This window comes from Canis lupus, chromosome 27 (assembly GCF_011100685.1).
Source record: "Canis lupus familiaris isolate Mischka breed German Shepherd chromosome 27, alternate assembly UU_Cfam_GSD_1.0, whole genome shotgun sequence".
Lineage (NCBI taxonomy): Eukaryota > Metazoa > Chordata > Mammalia > Carnivora > Canidae > Canis > Canis lupus.
This window is the reverse complement of record NC_049248.1, coordinates 36,272,018-36,299,888: the sequence shown is the minus strand read 5'-3', so window position 1 is coordinate 36,299,888 and position 27,871 is coordinate 36,272,018. Positions and strand designations below refer to the sequence as shown.

The 27,871-nt window shown below is 40.1% G+C and overlaps 1 pseudogene; it reads left to right on the top strand.

The window, feature by feature from the left end:
- The first annotated feature begins 19,297 nt into the window (after positions 1-19,297).
- On the top strand, positions 19,298-27,707 carry LOC119877668 (annotated as a pseudogene).
- Positions 27,708-27,871: the final 164 nt, after the last annotated feature.

Genomic DNA, 27,871 nt, shown 5'->3' with positions numbered 1-27,871 from the left:
TAAATAAAATCTTAAAAAAAAAAAAAAAGGTCATTCTTCCTTCCCATTAATGTTCCAAGAAAACTTTTCTCATGGCCAAAATCTGTTGGTCTGGTACACAGAGGGTGATTGCTTACTCACAGACATTAACCTTTTCTGTAGTGTTGGCCAGTACTCTTAGAAATGGTATAGATAGAAGCCTCAGGAAGAAACCAAGATGGCAGAGCTTCAGATCTCCCACTCAACCCATCCATACTGTAACCCAAACCATTTTTTTCCCCATTTCTTTTCCACAGATGAGATCAGCAAATTTGCCATAGCTTCAGTGTCAGGACAGTGATAGGAAACTCTCAGATCACACTATCTACCATCTGTCTACTCCACCTCCACATACAAAGTCAACCTTGTAGACGGGCTTTAAAAAGTGTCTTGTTTACATATAATTCCTTTGTAAAATCTGACCCCAAAGTGCAGAAATCAGAAGTAACCACATGAGACAATATGTCTCAGTTCACCACACATATCCCAGTAGGTTAGTGATACAGTTACACTCTGTGTTTTTAAAGAAGAAAAAGACAAGCTCAATATGCATTTCAAAAATTGGTAAAAACGTTGATTATGGCCAAACTACATCCTCTCTAAATGGCAAAGGGAAGCTATAGCCAAGAAGCATCAGTAATCTCTAGCAAGTCTATCAGGAAACACTTTCATTAGTGATTTGGTGGACTCTAAGCAAAACTATTTTTAACTTCCAATAGGTCAATCAGGACAATGCTAATTGCACACTCCAAATATAAACAGCATAATTTCCTTATTGCCAAGGATGCAAGAACAGAAATTTGAACATAATTTCTTTTTGGTATTTAAAGGCCTGTGACTTTACCGCCAGCATGTCCCTCAAGAATCCTAATTGCAAATGTCTAGTTCTATTGTACTCAATATGCACTAATATATTTTAGTCCTATGTCCTGAATTTTTCTTGGGAAAAGATGCTCATCGCATGTCTACTACTTGAAATATTAGAGCCCGAGCTCTGGAATCCTGGTCCAACCATGTACATAGTGGCAATGCGATAGTGAGCAAATTACTTAACCTCTCTCTACAGTAATGGCACATGCCTCAAAGGTTGTTAGAGGGATTAACTAATGTGCATTACACTTTTAATATTTGTTAGATTTTTTTTAACATTTTTTAACATGGTCTGTCCATGTTAAGTTCTCCATAAATGTTCTTTGTATTATCATTGTCATTCATTTCCTCTCTGCCCTGCTAATATTCTACGTGTCCCATAGTTTCTTTCACTAGTTTCAAAGGCCCAATTCACCTAGCCTTTCCTTTATCCTGCAAGTGGCTGGACAAAGAGATTTTTATGTACAGTTTTTAAAGCAAGGGAGTCATGCAAAGAGAGGGCGAGCTAGCAGTCATAGCAGAAGTAGAGCCGTCACCTGTTTGGTGGTCAGCATCACCCCTGATTCATACACGGTCCTAAGAATCTTCATAAATGCAATAGTTGTTCCTTCGAAGAACCCTTCCTCTTATGAGGAGGGAGAGGGGCAATTGTTTACTTGACCACTCCCTTCAGTTCCTCCTTACTTTCTCCGCTGCCCCACAGCCCACTCCTACGTACACAGAGGCCCTAAAAACTGACCAATGCCCCCTTCCAGGCAGTAGTGATTGATTGTGACTAGTGATGACTTCATCCGCAGGAATGTGACTACTGGTTTCAAATGGCATATTTGCCTTTGGGCAGTTTTGAGCTGACCTTTCTTTTCTTCCTGCTTGGTTTCTCCTAAAACAAATGGTCTTTTTCCTTCTTCAAGTTTCCAACAGACCCACTTAGACCAGTTTGACAGACCTCGCCCAAAGGGAGGAGGCTTGATTCCAGGGAACACAAAAATTTATTGGCCTTCCAGAGCTCCTGATTTCATCTAGAAGTACCAAATACGCCACCTAATCAATAAGCATATCCAGAGCACCTAGACCATCAAAGCACTGCAAGATGCTGAGGTTTCAAAGATAAATACAGTGTGTCTGCTTCCTCAGGAAACTCATGATCTAAATGAGCAGACAAGAAGTATCTTCTAATCACCATCAATAATAATACAAGGGATGTATGATTGGGGCCAAATGCATATAACTGACCGTAAGGGCTATAAAAATTTGTAAAGGAGAGCTAAAACTGTCCTTAGGAGTTGCTCTAGAAGACCAGATGGAAGAAGAAGCTTGAGACAAACACTGAAGGATAAGGAGAATTTAGACAAGCAGAAAAGGGAAACAGGCAAATGGGACAACCCAGAACAGTGCTCCTTCCCTAGAGGTTGGCAAAACTAAATGCTGAAGAGGGAGAGGAAGACAGGGAAGATGGGAGCAGAGAAAGTAGTGAGAGGGGCTAAAGAAAAGCAGCCTGGGAAAGGGGGAGAGGCAGGAATTCTCTGGTCCCTTCGCAGGGGCAGGTAGTCACAGGACCATGAAATGTGGCATTCGGGGAAGTAGAGAAAGCTAGGGTGTTGAGAAGGGACTCCTCAGTTCCAGCCCTTTTAGCAGTAAGGGGGTGGGGGCAGGGAGACAGGATGAGGGACAGTAAAGGGAAGGGAAAAGAAATACTTGGCGCCAGGAATTTTAAAGTATAAGAAATGAAAATGATTTACTGTTGTATTTGAAGATATCGGTCATATTTTCAGGTACCCATGAAATGAGAAACAGTAAGCCTCACCCTGCCCACCCGCCCCCAGACTGGAAGGGCTGATCTCCCTGCCTCGCTCATGGGCTAGAGGGAGCAAATCTCCCCACCTTCCACCTCCCTAGTTTGTAGGAAGAAATAAAGAAGGGACTTGGAAGGCTTTCTTTCACTGTTGGGGTCGCCTCCTCCATGGTGGCCACTCAACTTGGAGGCCTGCTTCGCCCATTCCTCTGAGTCTTAGGGTGTCATTTAGAAAACTGAGTTTCACAGACAGCATCCATCATCTGCTCCAAGTTAGCCCTCATAGGTGTTAGGTGTCACAATCCTTAACTTTGCAGTATTGTGAGGTAATTTATCTATGGTAGGATCCACACATCCTCCCTTCCACGAGTAAGCAAATATCTCCTGTACTCACCGTATTTGTTTCTTGCTTCCATAACAAATTGCCACAAACAGTAGTAGCTTATGGCAACAGAAATGTATTTTCTCACAGTTCTGGGGGCCAGAAGTCTGAAATCCCAGTGTCAACAGGGCCATGCTCTGAGGGCTCTGGAAGAGAAGACTTCCTTTCCTCTCCCAGCTGCTGGTGGCTCCTGGTGTTCCTCAGCGTAAAGATGCCTCACTCCAATCTTTGCACCCACCTTCACATCACCTTCTCTTCTGTGTCTCTGTGTGTTAAAATTTCCATCTCCCTTTTCTTATAGACACCAGTCATCAGAGTTAGGACTCACCTCACACCCAGGGTGATTTCGTCTCAAGATCCTTAATTAGTTGTATCTACAAAGACCCTATTTCCCAAATCAAATCAAATTCTGAAGTTTGGGGCACCTGAGTGGCTCTGAGCATCTGCCTTCGGCTCAGTTCGTGATCCCAGGGCCCAGGGATGGAGTTCCACTTTGGGCTTCCTGCAAGGAGCCTGCTTCTCCCTCTGCCTATGTGTCTGCCTCTCTCTGTGTGTCTCTCATGAATAAATCTTAAAAAAAAAAAAAAAAAAGATTCTGAAGTACTGGGTGGACATGAATTTTGTGGGGACACTGTTCAATCTACTCCATTTACATTTGTAAATAAGCAAGTATCCCCTGTCTAAATGTAATAATTCTACCTACAATAGTGGGTTATTCCATCAATATAGGATCAAAGAACCCAGGAGAAGTCATTTACTTAAGATAAAGATTATTTTTTATAAATATCCCTTCCAATGGTGTTTTCCAAATCTCTTGCATCCTGACTCCAGCCTTGCACAGCACTGGGTCTTTATTTTGCTTCTCTTTGTGGAAGTATATATCAGGCCTCCAAATGGCAAGGTGTTGCCTGTTATTGAAGCTTCCATTCCAAAATGTAAAACCATCGTTTTCAGGAAGCTCTTCTGTGTCAGACACTTCCAAGTGCTGGCCTTACGGTGATGAAAAACACAAAGCCCCTGCTCTCATGGAGATTAATCTATGAGTATTTAGATGGTAAACACAAAATTTATCATGATAGAATTTTAGACGATGAGATGTTTTATGAAGAAAGTAGGTAGAATTACAGAATCAAAAAAATATATGGGTCAAAATTTTAGAAAGAGTGGCCAAGATGAGCTTCTTTCATGGGACATTTGGACAGAATAATTAGGCTAGCTCTTGCTGTCACAACTTTCTATCTATTGCCTCCATTGTATCTTTGCGAGGGGTGCTAAATAGTACATGTACTGCATTCAACATTTTCATCCTACAATTATAACCATAGTTCTTGATGTCAAAGGGTATTCTGGTCATTGCATTGCCAGCCAGCCACAGATTGATACATCCGTGGTGTAGTCATTCGCAGTTACTGCACCCTAGTCTAGGAAGCACAGACAGGAAATAAACAGACAAAAATTCCAGGGCCATGTAGATCTGCTAAGACGGGGCTTGCATTCCAGCAATGGACTTGCAAACAGAAAACTTAGGTTTGATCCCCAGTTCTAACCCACACTCCTCCCTTACCTTTAGCCAATCACTTTATGGTTCTAGGCCTCAATTTCCAAATCTATAAAGTAGGGAAATAGAACCAGACAATCTCCAAATGCCCTTCTGACAGAAGCGTTCTATTGTTTTAGGGTAGGCAACAACCCGACTTACCATAGCTAAGGAAATAGGTTCAAAGTGATTCCAAGTTGGGCAACCTCAATATCCCTGGAATCATGAGCAGAAAACAATAGCAGGGATCCTAGACCCTGGAGTTTGCAGTTAGATGGGTAGTATCATTTCTAGAAGATGACACTATTGATTCTGAAGCAGATGTCCCAGAGACAATTGGAAATATGGAGGAGAGATCCAGCTTCAGGAGATACTGAGCTGCCAGAGCACAACAGGGGATTCAATGGCTTCACGAAAAATTGGACTAATACATGTGAAACACTTAGAAGAGGGCCTGACACAGAGCCAACCTCAGTAAATCAGGCTCTTGTTATTATTGGTTTGTCCCAGAAGAACTGGATTAGAAAGCCTAGGGTAAAACAACGACACAGACATGGCAAGACTTGGATAAGAAAGCAGCTACTTGGTAAGGCATGCTGGTACCCGCTGCATACTCCAAGCCAGTCCCCACCCACCAAAGGTGCTAATGCCAATCTCTAGCTTGGGCAATTAAGTGGATGATGATAAATTTCGATGAGATAAGAAATATAGAAATATAAGTCTGTGTGCAGGCTTTGAAGGACAGTAACACTTTGGATGCAGACAATAAATTTGAGAGATCCAGGTAAAGATGGTAGAAATTTCCTTAACGGTACATAGCTGTAACTATAGATCTAGAAGTTAGGCAAGAAGTTAGAGCTGAAATAACAGATGTGCCAGTCACAGCATCCATGATGAGTCAGTGTTTCTGAAGTGTGGTCTCCAGACCATCTGTGTTACAGTAAACTAAGGTGGGTGTTAAGAGCAAATTTCAGAATCCACTCACTGAATCAGAATCTCCTGCAGTGGAAATTAGTAGCCTCCATTTTAATAAGCTCCTGAGTGATAACTACACACATGTAGGTCAGAGAAACACGGGTAGAGGGAACTTTTGATGTTATGACTCTACAGATAACGTTGTGTGAGACGCACATAGGAGAAAAGGCTGGGGAAGCCCTGTTGATATGGCCCTGGGGTACTTGGTATCCAGTCACTTCATACCACTTACTCGGTAGGGTTCAACCTAGACTTCACATTAGGATAATCTGATGCTTGGGGCCCATCCCAGGCCAAGGAAATTGGTATCTCAAAGAGGGAATGAGGTAGGCCCTTTCCCTCCAGAATCCCAAATAGCTGCCCTACACCAAAGCTTCCAAACAGAGTGGGGAGGCAGGGAGGCAGTTTGGTCTGTGGATTATTTTCTCTGACTCTCTCACTACTTTAATACTTTAACTTAGTTGTGAATATTTTGAAACCAGTACATTTCACATTTTTAAAAAATTCAACTTGTCACTTCTTATGAAAATTTGAAGAACTGGCCTTGGTAGGCCTACATTCTTGAATGGCAAATGGCTCCTCCAACAAGGCCTTTTGCAGATCTCTAGGTTACCCACCAGGCCACAGCCTCTAATGCACACTATCATGGGGCTTTATTGTCTCGGCTTCCCTCACACCCACCCTGCATCCCAGTCTCCACACCAGCCTCTCTTGTCACGGATCCTGTTACAGAACAAAAATCCAACTGGAGTAAATCTGAAGATCTAATTGGCTTTATCAAGCAATTCGAGAATTAGATAGCATTCCATCTGCAGGTAGAAGGGAGTTCCCAGGAGTTATACAAAATGGAAGGTTTTTATAGGAAGGAGGGCAGGGCAAGTTATTAGCAAAAGAAAAGCATTGTTCCAGGCAAGGTCACCTTCCCTTGGTAGTAAAGACAGGGGGTTTTCCTGAGTGTATTAGCTCCTCTTCCTTTGGAGGAGGAGGATGGAGAGGGCCTATATGACACATTACCCCATTGGTGCTGACCAGAAAATTCCTAACCAACCACCGAAGACCATATTTCAGGGAGAGGCTGAAAACTACAATCAGGTTAAGTATTAAGCCCCAATTTGGTGGCTCAGCCTGGTAAAAGTGGCTGGCTCCATCGTGGGCCTGTAGTTTTTTTCTTAACAATCCCAAAGTCCCCCTCAGCATGGCACATAGTTTGGGGAAACCATGTGAAACAGACCCCAGTTTGTCTGCTGGTTTTATCCTGTGATTCTTAGAGCCGTGGTGACCAGTATCTCAGGGCATATGGAGAGAACTGGTGCAGCTGCCTGGAGCAGCACTCAGCTCTGTCAACGTGACATCTAGCACTGACACTGACACTTCTGCATTCCATCTACATTCTTCAACCACATCTCAGCCGGACACCAGGGTTCCCCAGAATGATCTCCAGCAAGCTCCTCACACCTCAGTGAAATCGCCCTTTTTCTGGGAGGGAGCAGCACAGGCTTGTTTAACCAGAATGTTTCCCTAGGTCTGTGGAGGGCTGGATTCTAAATGTGAATTTGATGGACTTTATTGATGAGAGGAATTTGAAAAGCTTGTTCCTCCCTGTAAGAACGAACTCCCTCACGTCTGTTCTGTTTCCCCTATATCCACAAACCTTAGCTAATGGGCTGATCACTATTTCTGAAAAATCAATGCTAGACTTTTGCATCTATTTCTTAGCGTTTTAGTGCTCTGAGAATGTGTATATTAATGTAAGTAATTTGTTACTTAAAACAACAAAGCTGGCGCAGAATGTTTCTTATCTGCAATAACAGGAAAACAACTGAAAATTAGCATTTCAATTGATTTGGAAGGTACTCCAATTAACTCACTATGGGCATACAAAAAAATGTTTTTTCACTCACATAATTTTTTTGATATAGTTTTCAGCCTTACCTAAAAAGATCATCTTTTTTTAAAAATTATTTTCAAATTATTTTTAAAGATTTTATTTATTTATTCCTGAAAGACACACAAAGAGAGGCAGAGACACAGGCAGAGGGAGAAGCAGGCTCCATGCAGGGAGAAGCAAGCTCGACTCAATCCAGGGTCTCCAGGAGCAGGCCCTGGGCCAAAGGCAGTGCTAAACTGCTGAGCCACCCAGGCTGCCCCTTTTCTGATCATCTTATCTTTTACCTTGAGTAGATGCGTAGTGTAATGGAAAGAAGGTAGTTTTAAGAGTCTGGGTACAAATCCTGCTTTGCTACACACTCTGAGACAGATAACCTCATCTGAAATACTTGGTTGATAATATATACCTTCTGGAGCACCGTGAGGATTAAATGAAATAGTATAAATATTATATCTGATATATCCTGACACATCTATTTCCTTCTTAATATATCTTTAACTTTCATTCCAGTGAATACCAGTGCTAGTGAAAGACCCCACATTTTTACAATAAAATCTCTATACTTTTTCAGTCTTTTAATAGAAAAATGTCATCACACCCTCTGGTTCCATGACTTTTACTCAGGATCTCTTAAAAATATTATGTGGATTCAGTTTGTAGAATAGGTCTAACAATAGGTCTAACATTATCAGAATTACTGCTATTAAGTAGAATTTTCTGTAGAGAAAAAGTATTTTTGAATTTCCATGAATTGGTGCTTCAAGCAATATTTCATTCATCCTTTCAACAATCATTTGCCCTCTATCAAAGGAATAGCTAGGAGAACATCATCCTTGATTATCCTATAGAGAAAAAGACAGTTAAACATACCATCATCATACTACAGTATAGAAACTAAAGAATAAAAAAAAAAAAAAGAAAGAAACTAAAGAATAAGTATTTTTATGAGGACACAGAGTACTGAACCACAAGTTTTGTCTAGAGATATGGAAGGATTCACAAGAGTAACATGTAATATAACAAGATTACTATGAAAATAAATATTACCACTTGTTTTAGTGGCATTTTACTTGTATATCACTTTATATTAATTTGTGATCTGCTCTGTTGAACCCACAGGTTTCTTTGTGTATGAATCCCTTGTTCCAAAATCGGTGTACTACCTTTAAGTGAGATACATGTAGAGAACTTAAAAAAAATTTCCTTAATTCTAAACTACCATGATAACCTATAATTTTTTCCTAAAATATTTGTGAAACATAATGGGAAAAGTTAAAGGGCTTCTTAGACGTACAACAGTCATAAATACTGAGCTACAGCTACCTATAAAACTATTAACATTAATTTTGTCCCATCATTGACCCATGTTACATCATTACAGAAAAAGCGCTAATCATGAATTTATTTAAGTCTGCAAAACAGAAGTTTTATTAATCCTTGAGAGTTTTTCTGCAAGATTTAACAGCAAGAATGTATACAATGGAATATTACTCAGCCATTAGAAACGACAAATACCCACCATTTGCTTCGATGTGGATAGAACTGTAGGGTATTATGCTGAGTGAAATAAGTCAACGGAGAAGGACAAACATTACATGGTCTCGCTCTTTTGGGGAATATAAAAAATAACGAAAGGGAATAAAGGGGAAAGGAGAGAAAATGAGTAGGAAATATCAGTGAGGGTGACGGAACATGAGAGACACCTAACTCTGGGAAAGGAACAAGGGGTGGTGGAAAGGGAGGGGGGGAGGGGGACGGGGTGACTGGGTGACGGGCACTGAGTGGGGCACTTGATGGGATGAGCACTAGATGTTATGCTATATATTGGCAAATTGAACTCCAATAGAAAAATATACAAAAAAAAAAAAAAGATTTAACAGCAAGAAAAGGAAAATCTCAGGGGACCTGGCTGGCTTAGTCATTAGAGCCTGAGACTCTTGATCTTAGGGTTGTGAGTTTGAGCCCCACATTGGGGGCAAAGATTACTGAAGTGAAAAATCTTTAAAAAAAAGCGGGGGGGGACACCTGGGTTGCTCAGTGATGGGGGAACTGCCTTGGGCTCAGGGCATGATCCCCCATCCCAGGATCTAATCCTGCATCAGGCTCCCCACAGGGAGCCTTCTTCTCTGGCTGCCTATGTCTCTGCCTCTCTCTCTGTGTGTATCTCATGAAGAAAGAAAAGAAAAGAAAAGAAAAGAAAAGAAAAGAAAAGAAAAGAAAAGAAAAGAAAAGAAAAGAAAAGAAAAGAAAAGAAAAGAAAGAAAAGAAAAGAAAAGAAGAAGAAAAGAAAAGAAAAGAAGAAAGAACGAAAGAAGAAAGAAAGAAAGAAAGAAAGAAGAAAGAAAGAAAGAAAGAAAGAGAAAGAGAAGGAAGGAAGGAAGGAAGGAAGAGCCCAAGAAAGAAGAAAGAAAGAAAGAAAGAGAGAGAAAAACCTTATTTAGATATGGGTGTTGGGTGGTTATCTGGGCTCACACAAAGCTAAGTATTTTCCTGAAGCTGGTGTTTCATAGAAGCCAACCCACATTTGTGCTTTAGCAAATATACACATAAGCAACAGGGACTGAATTTTGGGTGCCCATAGAGAAGTTCAAAATACTGAATATCAATTTCATACCCAGAAGAGGCTACATCTCCTCAAGTTTATAAAAATGCATTGAAGTCCATCAGCTTTGACTTCTTTATAGTTGTGCCCATGAAAAAGATAATCAGAAGCATAGGCCTACATCCATATGGCCACACCCACATCTAGCTCACCCTATGTGGTGCTCTATGCTCTTATGGCTGACACTCTAGGAATGTGCAAAATAAAATAAAATACCATAAAAATTTGTCTTTCTAGAAGGGGTCCAAATCCCTCCATTTCCCCACTTAAGAAACGCAATGATTTAATAATTCAGGAACCTTGAAAATTATCTCATTTGAAGTATAAAGAAAAGGGGGCACCTGGGTGGCTCAGTGGTTGAGCATTTGCCTTTGGTTCAGGTCGTGATCCCAGGGTCCTGGGATTGAGTCCCACATCGGGCTCCCCATAGGGCATCTGCCTCTCCCTCTGCCTATGTCTCTGTCTCTCTCTGTGTCTCTCATGAATAAATAAAATCTTTAAAAAAAAAAAAAGAATTAAAATGGGAATCAAGAAGGGTGAGTTTTTGTCAGCCCTGCCACTGCCAATCTGTATCATCTTTGATGCGTTCACTAATCCCTGTAACTTCAGGGCTCTAATGCGATACTGTAAACTTCAGGAGATCCACGCATTTGTGGTTATAAAACTATATTCAAGATTTTATGACTTCCCGTTGGGCACCTAAGTCTCACTGAATGTACCTCTGTGTATTTTAACTAAGGCACAACATTTCTTCATGTGAAAAATAACATTATTGAACACACACAAAAATAAGTCTATTTAATCTCTAAAATTTTATGGTTCTAAATAGTTTATATCAAGTAGTAATGAATGCAAATTTTATTCATTTTGTGCCTTTGTACTTTTTATAGAGAGACAAGTTTGGTGAAGACTTAACTCATTTGTCTCTGTGCGTTCGAGACAAATTTGTCTTATATTTTTGAGTGAGCAGGGCTCTTTCTCCTGCTCTCTTATGATTATGAAGACAATACAGTGGGTGAGATGTATGAAATTGCATCTCTGCAGAATAAAGAATGCTTGCTTCATATTTTTCTACAGCAATGTCTTGATTCCATTTGGAAAATACACCTTTAATTACATGCTGGTGAGAACTAGAGAGCTAGAACATCTGAAAATTACACAGTGGATAATCATAGGTTTTCTTTTTCTATTTTTTTCTTCTTCTAATTTTATTTTACCATATTTATTCAACAGCCTTTATCTGGGAAATATAAGCTTAGATCTTTTCCATATAGGAAAAGACCACAAAATGATTAGGATGGCATTACAACTCTTTCTAGAATTCAGCATCAGCCTATAAAGTTCCGTGCTGTAATGATGCATATTTCAGTTTAACCACCCAGTCATGACTATGGTAATTAAGAAAATCAATGCTGTTGGGTCAGACTCCCCTTCTGAAATATCATAAGGGGAATGCAATACTAATCTGAGAAACAAGATAGGGAAGTTCATCTTACAGAGCCTACCACCAATCAAGCTTTAGAATCGAAAATCATAAAAACCTGCAATAAATTGACTCAGCAACAGCCAGAGCCCCCTCCCCCCCACTCTCTCTTTTCTTTCTTCTTTAGCAAAACTAAGGAACAAGAAAGCAAGTAAAAGCTTGGCACAGACTGTGTCTACACCATTCCATAGAAAGCGATTTATTAGGTCAACAATCAAACTACGTGTTCAACAAGCTCTTCTCCTCCCACGTAGTTAGTGACTCAATCCGTACATGTGACCTCATGTTGCCTCTCTCCAAACAATTCCATGTCTGGCTTCGTGTTAACCCTGTGCTCTCAATTTATGCAGCACATCACAGAGAGTTATGGAAACCCTGTCAGCTTTGCTAGAGTGATGTGATGCTGAGAGTTATTTCCAGTTGAGAGCACAAATGACAAGGAAGGAAAAAGAAAGTGATGGAAATAAATAATAGGTGGAGAGGTGTTATGAAGATATGCAGCTTCTTTAAAATATTATGGACATACAAACTCCTGTAATCTCTATTTCTCACTCCATTAAAAGAGATATCAAAATTTGAACTGAGACCCTAAGAAGGATATTAAAATGTTAAGATTTAGGAAAACAGGTACAAAATTAAAAAGTAAGAGAAGAAAGCTACAGTGGGTGGGTAAGGAAGTAGAAGTGCAGATCACTTGTAAATTAGAAAACAAACGTTTGTTTAAAAGTTTATTTTCCAACAAATCAAATGAAAATAATTGTTAGCACTTACTTTTATGTACTTAAAAAAAGATTTTAAATACATTTATTAAAAATAATAATAATAAAATTTTAAAAATACTATATAAAAATGTAAAAAAAAAAGATTTTAGTGATTTGAGAGAGAGGTGAGACCACATGAGCAGGGGTTTGAGGGCAGAGGAAAAAGCAGACTTCCCTGCTAAGCAGGGAGCCTGACATGGGGCTTAATCCCAGGACCCTGATATCTTGATCTGAGCCCAAGGCAGACACTTAACCATCTGAGCCACCCAGGTGTCTCCTTTTATGTACTTTCTATTCCCCATAGGAAATTTTATTCACGTAAACACTTAGAACCAATCATACAGGATGCCTGGGTGGCTCAGAGGTTGGCCATCTGCCTTTGGCTCAGGGTGTGATCCCACGGTCCTGGGATGGAGTCCCACATCATGCTTTCTGCAGGGAGACTGCTTCTCCCTCTGCCTGTGTCTCTGCCTCTCTCTCTCTGTCTCTCATGAATAGATAAATACAATCTTAAAAAAAAAAAAACAATCATACATACATGGATAAAAGTGAGAATCTATTTGTATAGCTTTATCTTCAAGTTTGAGAGTGCATTAGAAAAAAAATCTCCACATCCTTTTTTTTTTCCCAGTAACATAGTGAGGGTGCACTTAAGATTCTACAAACTCATCAGAGAGGCATCCTTGAAAAGAGAAACCTTTGTCCCAATATTTTCAGGCCACTAAGTAAGTGCAAGTATATACCTGTTCTATAGCTAAGTACACATTTTCAAGCAAGATAAGTCCAAAGCAGATGTAGAGTCTTCTTGCAATCCTGTTTTTCAAAATAGCACCATCACTCACGAGATAAACTAAGTGGCTCTAAATTTAGTTCATGAAACTAATCTCTCTGAAGAATAAAATTCTTATGCTTGCATTAATGCAGCTGATAGAAGTAAACTTTATGCTAGTGGGGAATAAAAAACTAATTCACAGTCTCAGCCTGAGCTTAGAAAAAAAAATTGTATTTTTATTTATTCTGCATTGCCACCGAGTGGAATAGACCAATGTGAACAACTGAGTCCCTTCAAAGAAGAGTGACCCTTCAGAAATACTTTATGACAATTGTGCTGATATGTTAACATAATTTATAGTCTGAAAAATAAAAAGTGGCTTTTTAATTTTTATTATTTTTTTTAAATTTTATTTATTTATTCATGAGAGACAGAGAGAGGCAGAGACATAGGCAGAGGGAGAAGCAGGTTCCATGGAGGGAGCCCGATGTGGGACTCGATTGCAGGACCGCAGGATCACGACCTGGGCTGAAGGTAGACACTCAACCACTGAGGCACCCAGCATCCCAAAGTGGTTTAAAAAAAAAGCCAAAAGAATGATATAGTTCCTTGTAAGTCGACTCTAAAATATTTAAATAGTTTTCACTGCTTTCAGAAGTAGTGGAAGACTTTCTTAGTTGCTATCTAAATTTATAAAAATCCTAAGCTCATTCCAGTATTCCAGCCATTTAAAGCCATAAATTCAAATTTTCCTTTTGTCAAGTCAAGACACCAAATGGAAATACATAAATGTATGCTTTCTTCGAAATCATACACAAGGAGAATCTCCTAACTCCTCATTCTTCTCCCAAGGAGAATCTTTGTATTCAGCCATTACACCTCTAAACATAACTCTTACAAGCAGTAATATATTCCCTAACCGGCTTGTTATCTTTTCAGATGAGGTCAATGCCTTTGATTGAGATCCGGGAAGATTACTTTTCCAAGAGTAGATGAAAAGGCACATTTTCTGCCCAAAGTGTTTTTCCTAACAATTGAAAATTATAAGAATTTTTCTTCAAGCCCATCATTTATTCTTATTAAAAAGGAGCACATAAGAACCAGTACTTATATTCCTTTAAATGTGGGCTTTTGAAAGATCCTTTATCTGCTCAGATGCTGCAGAATCCAGAATCCAATATGTTCCTCAACGGCTGAACGAGCTAGGGCAGGAGGACATTTCCATGTTCTTTCATAGCTCCTACTCTCCAAATAACTTCAATTTATTCTAAGCTCATCATGGACTTTGGGTGGCCTGAAATTTTAATTATACCATTTTGCATAAAACTAATCTATATCAGATGTCAGAGGAAATAATGCTAGCATCACACCATAATTTGAATCTCAGGTAGTTTATTTTCAGTAACCTTGACAACATTAATGTAGCACTCTAAAGAATATGTAGTCCGTGATGGAGAAGTTACTTTTTTAAAAAGGTAATAATCAAAGTGCAGTTAATTTCAGAGGCCTAAGAAATTTGGCAGATTCTGCTTAAATCAGATCACTGAAGGGAAACACTGGCATCTGATGGCAAAGTTTTTTTTCTTTCCTTGCAAGTAGTTTCCATATCCAGGGTTTACCAAAACCCCTGCTCTCTCAACTGCTCTTTTATCTCAACCATCTCTATAGAGTTTTAGGCTGGTAAAGGTAGTGGACAGGAGATGAGTATAAATAAAGGCAAAGGAGTGTGGGGTGGGGAGGAGTGGGGTGACATGGAGCACGATGGAGCAGAACAGACACCATGGGCCTCTGTCCTTCCCAGCCTTCCCAGTCCAACAGCATTTTGTCTACCTCTCCTTCCCTCCAAGCTGACCACCACAGATAACTGCTCAAATGTACCTGAAATGGTAGCCCCAGGCTTTGAGCAAACAGTCCCTGATGGCTTGCACACAAAATCAGTTATTTTTTTAATTGTTTTTTTTTCTTTTTGTTTAATGAGAGACACACAGAGAGATGCAGGGACACAGGCAGAGGGAGAAGCAGGCTCCCTGTGCAGAGCCTGATGGGGGAACTCGATCCCAGGACCCCGGGATCACAACCTGACCCAAAGGCAGATGCTCAACCATTGAGCCACCCAGGTGCCCCTAAAACATCCTTATGACACAAAAACATCCTGTAGTCGTAGAATGTCTCTTCGATGCCCAAGAAAAGGTGAAGCAAAGAGATGTTTCATGTAGGCTTGCTGAAATGTGACACATTAGAATCCGAAGCCATAAATTTGGGAAAGCACCACACACATTCAGGTGCCAAACAAAATCCACAGACAGCTTTATCCTCACTTTCTCTCCTGCTGCCCTCTTGCCTTCAGACATAAGCAGTTATGGGGCCCTTGATTTATCACTGTCCTGTGTGCTTGAGACACCGAGGCCAGGGACTGACAGTGCCGTGCTGCTGCCTGGGTGCAAGTGTGGCCGGCAGACACCTGCACCACCAGCGCGGGTGGGAAGGCCCTTTGCTTTACCACCGCTGCAGCGATTTTCACAGCCTTTTACTGTTTATGGCTCTGGGCTCTTCACCTCGTCTGCTACCTGACACCTCGACTCCAAACAAGTGACCTACTTTTACACTAATGATCTGCTGGAGCCGTTTCCTGGCATTTTATAGCCGGGCTGCCTGATTTGAAAACATGCCTTCGTGCATCCTCATAACATCTCTTCCCGTGTCTTCAGCAGTTTTGCTCTGCTTCGGTTCCTCAGACAGTGGAAGCTTGGGTATTCTGGTATCAGAAATGATAGACCTCCTTGGACTCCCTCATTGTCCCACACCACCAGGCATCAGACTTAAAATTATTAATCATTCAGGCATTGGCAATTTACAAATTGCCAATTAAAGCATTAAAGATCCCAACAATATAATAGTCACTATTAATTTAACATCTTCTAGGAGCTAGCCACTGTATATAATTATTGTTAAAGACCCAAAACACTGCAGTATTATTGCCCTCATTTGACAGACTGAGGAAACTGATACTTCCAGAAGGACTAAGAAATATTTCCAGGATGATATCCAAAGGGCAAGTGACAGGGCAAGATTCAAACCCAGAACTGTTTTGACCCTAAATACCAAGGTTGCACACACCTCGTGTTGATAATGCAGCCAAGTGGCCTTGGTCAGTCATTCACACCTAACCCAGGAGCTGAAGGACTCAATAAATATTTGACAAGTCCATGAATGAACACCTTGCTGTGAATTAGTTTACCAGATTGGTTTCCAGTTACCTGCAAGTGGTCTGAACGAGTGAGAGCCTGGACAAGTGAGTTGTGGTAGGAGGAAGAAAAGGTGCCTTCCAGAAAGGAGGGCCCAGCACCAGCAGGATGGGGTGAGACACCATCCAGAGATGCCAGAGAAAAATCACGGAATAACTATAACGTTAGAAGGATGGCAGTGAGAGGAACTGAAAGAGACAACCCAGTGGAGATACAAAAGTACGCACAATAGGTCTGGGCTAATAGGGTTGCTTCAAGACGCCCCTCCTGCTACCATCCTTTCTTTACCCTTTTACCGTCTTGCATTCAGCATCACATAGGGAGGCAGTCATGGGAGAGAGTTAAAACCTGGAGCTTTTCCCTCTGGGAAATACAGCCTCCCACACACACAGGCAGACTTTAAATTCTTAAGAATGTAATTTGCCTCACCTTGAGCTGTATTTTTCTCATTAACATTACCCATTATCTCAAGTGTACTTCAACTCCAGACTTGAGCTACAGAACAGAAAGATCTGTATCCTTTTGCACACTTACTCTAGCCCCATAATAAACATCTGAGATGTGTTACAACAAAAAGAATATACCTGAGAATCCACTGGGGATCTCTCCCCTCTGCTCCACTTTACCGTTGATAAACTACAGTTACAAGGAAAGTATCAGGGCACTGACCATGGTGGTGCGAGGAAGGAAAGAAGGAAGAAAGGAAGGAAGGAAGGAAGGAAGGAAGGAAGGAAGGAAGGAAGGAAGGAAGGAAGGAAGGAAGGAAGGAAGGAAGGAAGGAAGGAAAGGAGAAAAGTAGGAAGGGACAGAGGCAGGGAAGGAGGAAAAACAATCTTTCAAAACAAAGAGAATCATGGTTAGAGTGGATAGGAGTTTACCAAATCTACAGCCAGGGAAAGTGAGCTGTGATTTAACCGGGCCTGTGCTATCCTGAAGAATGATTCAGGAGAAAACAATAGCCAATGAGTGAGGGCTTTGGAATGAACTTCTTTGGTCGAAGTGAAATGAACCCTGACAAGAGAAACAGGATGTTGAGACCCAAGCGGGCTGGCCATACCATATGGCTTAAGCGTGAAGACCTAAGCTGTGAGGTTATTTCAGAGAAAAGAAAAAAAGTGAGAGAGATGGATCAGGATGTGAATGTTAAAAAGGAAAACCAGTTCAGAAAACCTGAATGAAAGAGCCCCTGCCATCATCGGAAGGCTGGTAAGGGTATACTATGAGGGCAAGTGGGATGGACACTTGAGTCAGTGCCTTCCCAGCAGAGGAATTCTATAGTGAAGCCAAATGGAATTGGATCTGGGACCCCATAGTGACAGACTCGATCGACTTTTTCTTAAGGAGAGACTCCAGTGTAGTCATAGGATCAAAGTCAACTGGCTTAATAAGATTGATCAGAAGTGCCAAGTGCAAGGGCAAGTGATGGGCTGGGAGGTAGAAATGAATTTGAGTAACTTGTGACACCTTTGCCAATCTAATAATTGAATAGCCCAAAAGTAAGAATTTGCTCCTTCTCTCATTGGTATATCTTCACTTTCCACTTACTATAATAAATCCAGGGTGCGCATCACTGGTATTAAAATGTAACTTTGCGGGCAGCCTGGGTGGCTCGATGGTTTGGCGCTGCCTTCAGCCCAGGGCGTGATCCTGGAGACCTGGGATCAAGTCCCGCATCAGGCTCCCTGCATGGAGCCTGCTTCTTCCTCTGCCTGTGTCTGTGTCTCTGCCTCTCTCTCTCTCTCTCTCTGTGTGTGTGTGTGTCTCTCATGAATAAATAAAATAAAATTTTAAAATCCTTGAAAAAAAATAAAATGTGACTTTGCCACTGTCTATCTTGTTATGCACAGGAAACGTATAATATCAACTTACTGTCATTTCACCTTTAAACCTACATGTGTCCAAATTATCAGTAATTGCTATCCAAAATTCAAGAACCAAATGAATTTGGAGAACACATCTCTCATTTTACAAACCTGCTATCCAAGCTCTCTCTCTCTCTCTTCTAAAGAACTGTGTAATAAGGAGTATTTATACATAACAGTTTTGGTGAGTGAAATGTCTCTCTTATGAAATATATTTGGCTGTTAGTAGCAGAGACTGGAAATAATAGTGGCTTAAATAGGATGGAAGTTATTTTTCTTGAACGGAAAGCAAGCCTGGAGGTAGGCCTGCCATGTCTGGGATAGGAGAGCCACAGTCAACACAGACCAAGGTTCCTTCCTGTCTCTTTTTTTCCACTATCCTGTAGCTTTTACCATCAAGGCTGGCTGAGGGCCAAGACAGCAGCCGGAACTCCAACCATCGTAACTTCATTCTAATAGAAAAACAGGAGTCTCCTCAGCAGCTCTGTGGCCTGGCATAAGGAGCCTTTCAGAAGAATCACCCAAAAACTTTTCCATCTCATTGGCTAGAACTTAATTACATGGAAACACCTAGCTGAAAGGGAGGGAGAAATGTAAAGTTTTATTTGGGCACCTTGTCACAGCAAATAAAATGTTTTCTCATTAAGAAATGAGAGTCTTGTGTAGTGCCTGTCCGTCTCAACAAAAGCTTTATTTAAGCATTATTGAATACATATGATCGAATATAATTATTTTAATGACTTTTGAATAATCTCTTTTCTGGGATTCATTGTACTATTGTTCCCATGACACAAAATGTAAGAAGAGGGGATCCCTGGGTGGCGCAGCGGTTTAGCGCCTGCCTTTGGCCCAGGGCGTGATCCTGGAGACCCGGGATCGAATCCCACATCGGGCTCCCAGTGCATGGAGTGTGCTTCCCCTCTGCCTATGTCTCTGCCTCTCTTTCTCTCTGTGTGTGACTATCATAAAAAAAAAATTTAAAAAAAATGTAAGAAGAGTTAACTCCCTTATTGGCGTATATCTAAATAAAGGTCACCACCCTCATCTAGCCTACTCCTAAAAAAACAGAATACAGGGAACTTTCCAGAATGCTCAGTGAGATCTGGAGAAGCGGCAGCTGCCCAAGCCTCACCCAGCAACGCTCTGCTTCCCGCTCCCCCACACGGGCCTCTGCCCTCTCACCAGCTGTAGAAAATGATGAAAGAAACCACTTGCTATGATGTTTTGGGGATCAAACCCAATGCCACCCAGGAGGAATTGAAAAAGGCTTACAGGAAACTGGCCTTGAAGTACCACCGGATAATAATCCAAATGAAGGAGAGAAGTTTAAACAGATTTCTCAAGCTTATGAAGTGCTCTCTGATGCAAAGAAAAGGGAATTATATGACAAAGGAGGAGAACAGGTAATTAAAGAAGGTGGAGCTGGTGGTGGTTTTGGCTCCTCCACGGACATCTTTGATATGCTTTTTGGAGGAGGAGGAAGGATGCAGAGAGAAAGGAGAGGTAAAAATGTTGTACATCAGCTCTCAGTAACCAAGAAAACTAGCTCTGCAAAAGAATGTGATTTGCGATAAATGTGAAGGCCGAGGTGGTAAGAAAGGAGCAGTCGAATGTTGTCCTAATTGCCGAGGTACTGGAATGCAAATAAGAATTCATCAGATAGGACCTGGAATGGTTCAGCAAATTCAATCTGTGTGCATGGAGTGCCAGGGCCATGGGGAAGGGATCGGTCCTAAAGATAGATGTGAAAGCTACAACGGAAGGAAGACAGTTTGAGAGAAGATTCTAGAAGTGCATATTAACAAAGGCATGAAAGATGGCCAGAAGATAACATTCCATGGTGAAGGAGACCAAGAACCAGGACTGGAACCAGGAGATACTATCATTGTTTTACACCAGAAGGACCATGCTGTTTTTACTCGAGGAGGAGAAAACCTTTTCATGTGTATGGATATACAGCTGGTTGAAGCCCTGTGCGGCTTTCAAAAGCCATTATCTACTCTTGACAGCTGAACCATCGTCATCACCTCTCATCCAGGTCAGATTGTCAAGCATGGGGATATCAAGCGTGTGCTAAACAAAGGCATGCCAATTTATCGTAGACCATACGAGAAGGGTCGCCTAATCATTAAATTTAAGGTAAACTTCCCCAAGAATGGCTTTCCCTCTCCTAATAAACTTTCTTTTTTTAAAAAAGATTTTATTTATTTATTCATGAGAGACACAGGGTGAGAGAGGCAGAGACACAGGTAGAGGGAGAAGCAGGCTCCATGCAGGGAGCCTGATGTGGGACTTGATCCCGAAATCCAAGATCATGCCCTGGGCTAAAGGCAGGCACCAAACCGCTGAGCCACCCAGGGATCCCTCCTGATAAACTTTCTTTGCTGGAAAAACTCCTACCTGAGAGGAAGGAAATAGAAGAGACTGATGAAATGGACCAGGTGGAACTGGTGGACTTGGCTTCCAATCAGGAAAGATGGGGAAGCATAGGATGATGAACATCATCCTAGGGGTGGTGTTCAGTGTCAGACCTCTTAATGGGGCCAGTGAATAATACTGCTGCCGGCATTTTATACACAGTAGTGAATGAGGGAAGGACTATGATCATAGCTCTCTACTTGCTATTGTTTTTGTTTTAATATTCAACTATAGTACTGTTTTAAAAATTAAAAGAATAAACTCAAATATAAAAACAACAACAACAACAAAACCCCAGAATACATACATCAAAGCTGTAATATAAAGTCTTTTTCAGCATTTAGTAAAAGATTAATCTATTTTGGATCCCAACCATGTGGCTTAGAGTTTCCAGGCATCTCCAAAGAATAGTTTAGGATAAGGGTGAAGGGATTTTAACTTTTCCTTAATCTCCCTTAGCTCTGGCTGTACCCACCCCCACCCTGGCCAAATTATTTGATATGGATGGTTTTCTCAAATTTATTTCACACACACACACACACACACACACACACACACACACACACAAGCACAAACCCCCCTGCAAGGTGTAAGCTCAGCTTCATAGTCCCCTTCACACTGCTTTCCAACCAGATTGTAGATTCCAGGCCTAAATTCCTCTCATGTAGAAACACTAGAGTTGCCTCTGTTGTGTCTACAAAAATACTTAGAAGACAGAGAAGGTTGCACCCCATTGTAGACGCACTATTAGGGAGGCTTTTCTGTACATGCCTTTTAAACGTTAGAGGAGCATTTTACGTGTTAATTAGCATCACTAGAAAAGACAGAGAAACAATGAAAAGAGAGAAAATGCTCTGTTTTCCAAGTGGTTTGCAAATATTCCCATTAGCCATTTAAACCAACCTACCCACATGAAGACCTTAGAGATCATAACAATGAGGTTTAAGATTCTGTTGCTAGGACACTTCTTAAAACCAGGGTGAAAAATCCTATTATAAATAGTACATTAAAAAGCCAGTTGCTTTGTGCTTTCCTGCACTTTTATTCCAGTATGCAGCTTTATCATTATCAACAACTGTTTTGAACCAAAGTGTTCCCAGTTCCTATCATTACAAAGTGCACATCACTTATTAAGATTACCTCAGCCCAGATTTCACTCAGGAGAGAGTAATAAAGAGATATTATTTGCTTGAACTGATCTTTAACCCAAACTCTTTGTTCTCTTTCCTCGGTGACTCATTCAGACACCACAGAGCCTGACTGGAATGAAAGAATCTTCTGTGACACATTCTATTGTGTTAAAAATTTTAGCAACCTTGCCAGGTGTTTATTACAGATTGCTGGGGATTACAGTTACATTCATATTAAATTACTTAATGCTCGATATTTACTTTTTAAGACCAAGAGTTCTTTTTCCTATTTGATGCTTTATAACTCTAAGAAAATGTTAAATAAGATATAGACATTAACAGTGACATTGTGGTTTTATGAGCTTATATAAGAAGCCAAGATCATTACTATTGATGTTAGGAAATTCAATCTAACTTTATTTGTTCTGTTTTTAATGACAGTATTTTGGACACACTGTATTGTTTGGGATTTAATTCTAACTAGCAGTAGTGTACTAATACTAACACTGCTAGTGTACTATGGCTAATTCTAACTATCCTACTGTACATTGAGCACCTAACACATGTTAAAACTTTATAAAATTGTATCTCACTTGATTTCCATGACAACCATGAGAAACTGGTAGGTATTGGCATAAGAGAAAATTCAGACTCAGAAAGGTTAACAAATTTAGTTCGTGGTCATATAGCTTCTATGTGGCTTTCTCTCCTATAATAGGGTTTGTTTCTTCTGTAGGAAAGCCTAAAGCAAATAGCATAGCTCTTGCCTAAAGCAAAAGCAAAAAGCCTAAAGCAAATAGTATAGCTCTTTATAATTATCTCACAAAATAAAATGAAATGATTCACTTTCATCAATATATATAGAGATTTTAGATAAAATCCCAATTCTGAGTTCATTTGAAAATCAGAAGATTAAAAAAAAAAAAAAGAAAGAAAATCAGAAGATTTAGCCTGAGCCCAAATTCCCAAGGAGTATCTATAACCTAGAGTTGAGTAGCAACAGCTCCTTTAGATGGATCCTGTTCTCTTTCTGGGTACCACAGTCTCCATTTGTCAGCTTCATTCATTTATGTTATTTAACTGCCTCTGTATATGTTAGAATTTGTGATTTACAACTTAGCTTCTAAGGACCAGTTCCATCAAATTGTAAAAAGTAGGAATTCTAAGCCTGTTTTCCAAACCCAAGATCCATTCCTACCACCCCCTCAGTGGTAACTGACTTTCATTCATGGGGCAGTGTGTACTGGGTAAACCAGCCAGTTCCATGAAGGATGATTTGACACGTGAACCAGCAGGGTAAATCATATGGAATTTGGAATTTGAACTTACAAACATCTAATCTCTGCATGTGGCTAGAAATGTGACTGTCAACTTGGGAAGTGTAGGGCGGCCACATTCTGCCATTTGACTGTATAAGTAGAAAGATTCGGAGAGGGAAAAAGAAAGAGGGAAGCACAGAAGAAGAAGCCAGGCCATGAGTTTCTCCTGTACTTTTCTAATAAATCCTATTATTTGTGTACATTGTCTTAAGATGGTTTCTGTCACCTACAAACACTTGTCCTAGCCTTGAAACTTACTGATTTCCCCTCTCTATGCCTCAATTTCCAAATCTTCGGGAGGTAAAAAATAAAACCTGATAATATTTCATTCAGCCTTTTAGATGGGATTGTGTTGGTGCTCAAATAAGTCTATATATATTTGTTGAAAACTATAAACTATCATACAAATTATATTATGACAGCTCTGACAAATGTTTAATAACTGGAGACTTAATAGATGAGGGAAAGTGGGAAAATATTCACGGCTGGAGCAGAGGATTCACTATAAATAACTGGAAATAAGTATACCTAAGTTGATAGGGCCAACAGTAGGTTGCCACTGTTAAATCAGCTAATTTTAAAGAAAGAGGTAAAGGTTGGAGGATGCAATTTTAATAACTATCTGAGCAGTCACTTCTAAAAACATAATTACCATAAAAATTAAGTTTTTTAAAGAAAAATCTTACAATGCAGATTTTACAAAAGAAATTCAGTTTAATTGCATAAACAAATTGGAAGTGTTCCCCAACAGTAGTTTTACTGAGTGAATATATAATCATTTTAATGACCAAAGAATCATACAACTTGATAAAAAAGCATTCTTGGAAAATTGTTCAGCACTCTTATTTCCTAGTTTTGCAAAGGATGAGTGACTTAGCAACATCGATTTCTATGTGCAAAACGAAAATCATCAAGCCTTTTTAAATTCCAGAAGTGTTTTCAGAGCACTTAATATGCTGAATGAATGAACAAATGAATTGAATGAGTACTAAATGCATGTGAGATACAAAAAGCAGCAAGAAAAAGTCCCTGGTATCAAGGACTACACAGACTAGGATAAGTTTATGTACATTTGTGACCACAAGAAAGAATAAGAGGAGCGCTAAAATAGACATACAAAATGGTAAAGGCATTGGAAGAAACAAGGCTTCATATATATTTGAGATTGAGAAAAGGCTTCATGAAAGTTGCTGTGGCTCCAAAGGATGGCTTCAATATTGAAAGCCAGAGATAGCAGTAAAAGATCTGGGGGTATAGCTAGGAGAGGGAGGATTTGTCTTCCAGATTAGGAAAACATAATGATAAAGTGTCAGTTTTAGGAATGATTATGTCAGTTTGACTGAAGCCTGGGGCATAATTGGGGAAGACATTTTAGAGAGTGTTGGGTGCCAAGCCGAGGAGTTCATGACGTGTAATGTGGGGGTTCAGGAAAAAAGAGTCAAGGAAGAATTCTTGAGATATCTTCAGTGCAAGAAGGGTGGTTTTATTAAGGCATGGGGACGGGACTTGTGGGCAGAAAGAGCTGCACTGGGGTTGTAAGAAGTGGCTGATTACATACTTTAAAGTTGGGAGGTAGTAAGTCTCTAAGAAATTTGGAAGCAAGGTTCCCAGGACTTTGGAGCTAGATGTTATTAGGGAAAGGTCATTTACTACTATTTTGTAAGATAGTCATGAGACCCTTCAGATGTATAGCAGTGGACCATATGCTTGGAGGATGATTGCTAACGTAAATTTTGGGAGGATAGAGATATAAGAAGTTTCCAAAGGGATTTTTTACAGGGTTGTAGGGGTGGGGCTGATGTCAAGCTAAGGTTGCCTTTTGCCTCTAGCAAAACATTAACATTGAGGTAGCTAAGCTCCTTGAGGAATGTGACTCCACCTGTCTCAAGGACTTGTCAATGGGCTGTAAATTGTAAGGAAGTTTAATTTTTTTTCTTATGCTTTTGTTCTCCACATCACTTGGACTATATTCTGTAGGCAGTGAGGAGGCTTTGAGAGTCAGGATGCAGGGGACTGACCAGTTAGAAAAGGATTTCAAGAAATGAACTGGACAGCTGAGTATGGATTTGTCAAAGTGGTGCCAAAAGAGAAAATAATACAAGGTAAGGCAAGAAGAGTAGAGCAACAAGACACAAAGAAGGAAATCTAAAGGAGGGTTTTGATTTCAGAAGCAAAATCAGTTGAATCTGTAAGAATTAGAAAAAAAGAGAAAGAAAAAGAAGGAAGGAGAAAGAAGAAAAGGAAGGAAGGAAGGAAGGAAGGAAGGAAGGAAGGAAGGAAGGAAGGAAGGAAGGAAGGAAGGAAAAGAAAGAAAGAAAGAAAGAAAGAAAGAAAGAAAGAAAGAAAGAAAGAAAGAAAGAAAGAAAGAAAGAAAGAAAGAAAGAGAAAAGGAAGATTTGAAATAGGCATAAGTGAGGGAACCGGGTACATGAAATAATTTATTTTATTGATCATTAGTTGCCTACTCTGTTTAATGCTTCATTGAATTCTGCTAAGTAATTGGAAAGAGTGATTTACCGAGTATGGATTGACTATAAAAGAGTTGAGCCTCACGGTTCTAAAATAAAGCATTTAATCATCATCTTTGTTACTTCTACATCTGACACCAGAAATGTGGTTAATATAAGCAAGTCCTCCCAGGTCTGGAGGCCGTTAGAAGGGCCAGCTTTTAAATGATAGAGAGACACTGACGTCTAGAGGAGGGTTAGTTTGCTAAAGACATAAAGAATTTGTTTTTTTACATATGTTAACAAAGGGAGGTAAAGAAGACACAGAAAGGAGTTAAAGGGCATTAGTCAGGATTCTCCAGAGAAACAGAACCGATGGATAGAATGTGTGTGGAGAGAAAAAGAGAGAGAGAGAGAGAGAGAGAGGCAGGCTGATTTTAAGAAATTAGTTTGGGCAATTGTGGAAACGTGGTGAGTCCATAATCTGATGGGGTAAACTGGCAGACTGGTGACTCAGGGAAGTTGTAGTTCGGGTCCAAAGGCAGTCTGTTTGGAGAATTTCTGGTTCAGAGGAAATCAGTCTTTGTTCTAAAAAGACCTTCAGCTAATTGGATGAGGCCCATCTGCTTTACTCAAAGTCTACCAATTTAAATGTTAATCTCATCCCCCAAACACTCTCACAATAACACCCACAGTGTTTGACAATAAAACACTAGGCACCGTGGCCCAGCCAAGTTAAGAGGAAAATCAGTGTAGTGCAGCATCAAAGAAAGAGAAGCAGTGATCAAGAGGATCAGAAGCTTCAGACATCTGTGGTGAGCTGAATGGTAACACTCCCTCAAAGAGATGTGCCCGCATCTTAATTCTGGAACCTGTGGATGTTACCTAATTTGGAAATGAAGAGATCAAGCAATATGACCGAAGAGGCAGAGATTGAAGTGATATGGTCATAAATCAAGGAGTTCCAACAGCTACCAGAAGCTAGAAGAGATAAGGAAAGATACTCCTCTAAAGCCTCAAGAAGAATGGCAGCTGTACTGATACCCTGGTTTTGGATTCTGGGCTCCAGAACCATGAAAGAATACATTTCTGTTGTTTGAAAGCTATCCAGTTTGTGCTAATTTGTTACGGCAGCCATAGGAAACTAGTAAAACATCTGAGAATAAATAGAATTGACTTTGCTATTAAGAAGGACGACTCTGGTCATATTCAAGAAAATGGTTTCAATAAAACAATGTGAGTAAAGCCACATGCAAAGGTTATAAGACAGAGGTTCCCAAACTTTACCAGTTCACAGAGACTTCTGTATCTCACTAAATTTTTTGCAGTGTTCCTAGGTCAAAAGAAATACTGAGCAGTTTATTAAGGAGTCAATTCCAAACAACTTAATATTTATGTACTAGCAACTTAGTGGCTGTTTGAAAAAGTAATACACAAAAATTAAAAGAAGAAATATTTGTTTTTAGGTTTGCTTTTTAAAGATTTTATTTATTTATTTATTTATTTATTTATTTATTTATTTATTTATTTATTTATTTGAGAGAGAGAGCATGAGTAAAGGGGAAGGGCACAGGAAAAGGCAGAGTGCCCCCTGAGCAGGGAGCCCTACGTGGGGCTCAATCTCAAGACCCTAGGGTCATGACCTGAGCCAAAGGTAGACGCTTAACCAGCTAAGCCACCCAGACACCACTGATTATAGTTTTAAATAATCACAATTATGGGGATCCCTGGGTGGCGCAGCGGTTTGGCGCCTGCCTTTGGCCCAGGGCGCGATCCTGGAGACTGGGGATCGAGTCCCACATCGGGCTCCCGGTGCATGGAGCCTGCTTCTCCCTCTGCCTGTGTCTCTGCCTCTTTCTCTCTCTCTCTCTGTGACTATCATAAATAAATAAAAATAAAAATAAATAAATAAATAGTCACAATTACTTACTAATGGGATGTATGCATCTATTACACATTACACAACTTCCTACCCTCTGGAATTAGATTGACAGTAGCCACTGTCATTTCCTGTTCCTCATTGATTTTCAACCTGTAGTTGCCTTTTATCACAGCAACTACTGAAAATCCAAACTATTCAGGCTAATATTTTGACATCAAGCACTATTGTGTTTCCCTAAAAAATTTATAGTACTGTGGCACTGTCACTGTGGCTGGGGCATCTCAGCACGCTTTGGAAATGATGGATTTAAGGAGTGAGACGTAAGAAAGTGTATATAGAAAGCGTAGATGGTATTTATAAGACATTTAGTAAAAGTTTAGGGAATAAAGCTAGAAGATGTTCAGAAGATTAGCAAAGATATCCTAAAGTTAAATCCTAAAGTTAGATGGTATTTATAAGACATTTAGTAAAAGTTTAGGGGAAAAAAG